At 47.3% G+C, this 3,622-nt stretch overlaps 1 non-coding gene across 1 annotated transcript; it reads right to left on the minus strand.

The window, feature by feature from the left end:
- Positions 1 to 2,504: 2,504 nt before the first annotated feature.
- On the minus strand, positions 2,505 to 2,802 carry LOC148146922 (signal recognition particle RNA). The gene has a single exon (XR_015760314.1).
- Between the last annotated feature and the right edge of the window lie 820 nt (positions 2,803 to 3,622).

The raw sequence follows: 3,622 nt of genomic DNA on the forward strand, positions 1-3,622 counted from the left end.
CCCACCACTTTGGAGGAGAGATTGTTATCTTTGCATCATAAGATCAAGCATCCTATCTTCTTTCTGTATGCTAACTCATGGTTGTCTGATATCTGTCATACAATGGTAGTGTTTTCAGTGAACTTGTAAATGGCATTCGGATGAAATTGTGCCACACAGTCCCGAGTGTACAGGGAGTGCAGTAGGAGCTTGAGTACGTATTCTTGGGAGGCGCCGGTGTTGAGGCGCATCGCAGAGGAGGTGATGTTATCTTTCTTTACTGACTGCAGTCTATGGATCAAGAGGTTGAGGATCCTGTTGCAGATAGCAGACCCAAGACCTAGGTCTCAGAGTTTGGAGGTTAGTTTGGTTGGTATTATAATGTTGAAGGTGGAGCTGTAATCAATAAGTAGAAGCCTGACACAGGTATCTGTATTATTCAGATGTTCGTCGAATGAGTGCAGGATGAGAAAAATGGCATCTACCGTGGACCTGTTGCACTGGTAGGCAGATTGCAAGGGATTGAGGCAGGCTGGGGGTCTAGGGTTGATGTGATCCATGACTAACCTCTCAAAGGACTTTGTAACTATGGAAGTCAGAGGCATCAGGCGGTAGTCATTGAGACACATTGCATGTGCTTTCTTTGGTACCGGAATAATGGAAGCAGTTGGGGACTTCAGATTGTAACAACGAGGGGTTAAAGATGTCAGAAAGTTCTCTCGCTAGCTGGTCTGCACAGGATCTAAGTGCATGGCTGGGGACTCCATCCGGACAAGTTGCTTTCCTTGGGTTCACTCTCAAGAAGGCGATCTGACATCTGCAGCAGTGACTGGAGGAATATGAGGATCTGGGGTTGTTGGGGGCAGGTGGTATCATTCCACTGGCATTCTGTTTGAACGGATTGTAAAAAGATCAGGGAAGGCTGTGTTTTTCTCCACTATTCTGTTCTGCTTCAATTTGCATCCTGTTATGTTGTGTAGGCCTTGTGACAGGCGATGGGTGTCCATTTGGTTAGTTTGGGTCTCTAACGTAGTCCTGTACTGCCTCTTGGCATCTGTAATAGCCTTGCAGAGGTTGTATCCAGAATTCTTATGAAAGTCTGAGTCATTCAATTTGAATGCCACCTGCCCGGTCTTCAGTAGGCAATGGATATCCCAGTTCATACAAGGTTTCTGGTTGATGAACGCACTGATTTTCTTCTTTGACACACAGCCGTCTATACAAATGCCAATCACGTCTGTGACCGTGACAGCATACTTGGCTAGGATGACTGCTGAACTCTGAAATATGGTTCAGCCCAACGATTCCAAGCAGCGCCACAGAAGCCCTTCTGCAGCTTCAGACCAGCACTGTCCTACTTTCTGTGCTAGGTCCTCAAGTTTCAGATTCTGCTTATAAACTGGGAGCAGGAACACAGTGCTGTGATCTGATTTTCAAAAGTGTATTTGTGGTATGGAGTGGTAGGCATTGTTGGTGGTTCAGTAGCAATGGTTCAACATCTGTTGCGGAAGCTTCTATGTTACATGCTCTTGTGACTGTAAGGGAAGGCAGTCGCATGATTTTGTGTGATAGAACCCTTGAACAAATTACACCTCTGCTACTATATTGCTCCATTCCAGCAATGGCCAAGATATGTTTTCAATATTAGAGTGGGAAGCAGAAGACTGAATACCGGTGGCATTCAAGTGGCGTGCGAGAATCGCAGCAGAGAGGAACAGAGAACTTTCTTCTAACCGATCTGCCACTTGGACCACCGCCAGTTGTAAAGTGAGGCCAGTAAGGCCCCCGTTCTTGGAAATAACGTGCATCTCGGCTGCTATTATTTCTCGCTGTCTTGTCTAAGACCTCATACTCGGAAGTGAGGAGATGGAAAAATGGGCTGTTGGTCAACTTGATTGTGGCATCATGGAAATGCCAGTCTTGCTGCCTCTTTCTTTCTCTCTGGTAGCTACAGCATGAGAGAAGTTAGAATGAGAGTTCAAGTGTTGCACAGTTTTGCAGGAGAATCATTTGCCGAAGTGAATGAATGAATGGATGACGGAGAGGGGAAAGAGCCGGGAGGCAGCTTGAACGCTTGGTGGTTGCAATGGAAGTTTCGGCAATGTGAGCAATGGAGAATTCGGGCAGGAAAATGAAGAGAGTTTTGCGCTCTCTGCTGGCCGTGGCTGGTAGGATTGTGTAAAGTGGAGATTTTCTCAGAACAGTAGGTGCTGTGAACAGCAGGGAGCAGTAAAAGAGAAGTGAATATTGAGGAGAGGTAGAAAAGGGCAGTGTGGGAAGTGTGAGGTAATGACTGAGAGAGTGTGTTTGGGTGAGTGTGGAGGACTTGTAGAGAGATTCGGTTGTTGTAAAATGTGTGGATTTGTTGTTGACTTTGTAAAGATTGGTTATCGTGAGAGTGAATAAACGTGGCGGGCGTAGGGGGTGGAGGGAGTGAGTGGGGAAGGAAGGAAGCAGGATTGAGACATCGAGATTGTTTGCACTGATGGCAAAAGATGGGAATGCCGCAAGGTAAAGAATGGTGTAAAAGACTGCGTCTCACTGTATTGGTCAGGCTGCACTGCTGCATCCATTCACAGGTGCTATCCCACTACTGAGCAGTGCGGGGGCTTTGACCTGCTCCGTTTCCGACCTGGGCCGGTTCACCCCTCTGCAGCACACCTGGTACACCCGAGTTCCCCGAGGAGCACCATGTGGACACTGCCCTGAGTGTGGGCACCCGATCGACACAGACCACAACAGCCCAGAACTCCCAACCTCAAGTCATCCGGCAGCCTCAGCCTCCCAGCAGCGGGATTACAGGCGCGCGCCACAGCCCCCGGCGATCGCGGGGCGCTTCCCTCAGTTGCCTTCAGTTCAAACGGCAGCAACAGCTCCACTGCAGACATTGCTGCAAAGACAACAGGCGGACGCAGTTTCACAGAGAGTCATCGAGTCATGCAGTACGGAAACAAACCCTTCAGCCCAATCACTCTGTGCCGAACATAATCTCAAACTAAACTCGCCGTAGCTCACTGCTACTGGTCCAGATCCAAACTTTCCCTTTTCATGTACTTAGCCAAATATCTTTTAAACATTGTAACGGTGCCCACATCCATCAGTTCCTCAGGAACTTCATTCCACTGGCTCACCCCCACCCTCTATGGAAAAAAAGATGCCCCTCATGTCTTTTTTAACTCTCGCACTTCTGCCCTTAAAATGTGCCCCCTCTCCTGAAATCCCCCATTCGAGGAAAAAGACAACTACTCTTCATCCTATCTATACCCTTCATTATTTTATTTTATAAACGTCCATAAGGTTTCCACTTGACCTGCTACTCTCCAGTGTAAAAGGTTCCAGCCTATCGCTTCACTTCACTTCAGCTCTGATGTAGATTCATCGAGATTCATAACACGAGCTTGCTTTCTCTCCATCGACCATTGTGATCTCCAACACTTTTTGTTTCCTGTTACAGATTCCAGCATCTGCAGTAATTTGTTCCTACCCAGTCTATCCAGCCTTTCTTTACAGCTCAAACTTTCCATACCTGGCAAAATCCAGTAAACCTCTTCTGAATTCCTCCAGCTTAAAAATATCCTTCCTATTACTTGGCAAACAGAACTGAACACTATATTCCAGAAGATGTCTCACCAATGTCCTGCCC

The sequence above is a fragment of the Chiloscyllium plagiosum genome, unplaced genomic scaffold (genome assembly GCF_037043375.1).
Source record: "Chiloscyllium plagiosum isolate Xiang-an unplaced genomic scaffold, Cpla_swu_hap1 HiC_scaffold_18, whole genome shotgun sequence".
NCBI lineage: Eukaryota > Metazoa > Chordata > Chondrichthyes > Orectolobiformes > Hemiscylliidae > Chiloscyllium > Chiloscyllium plagiosum.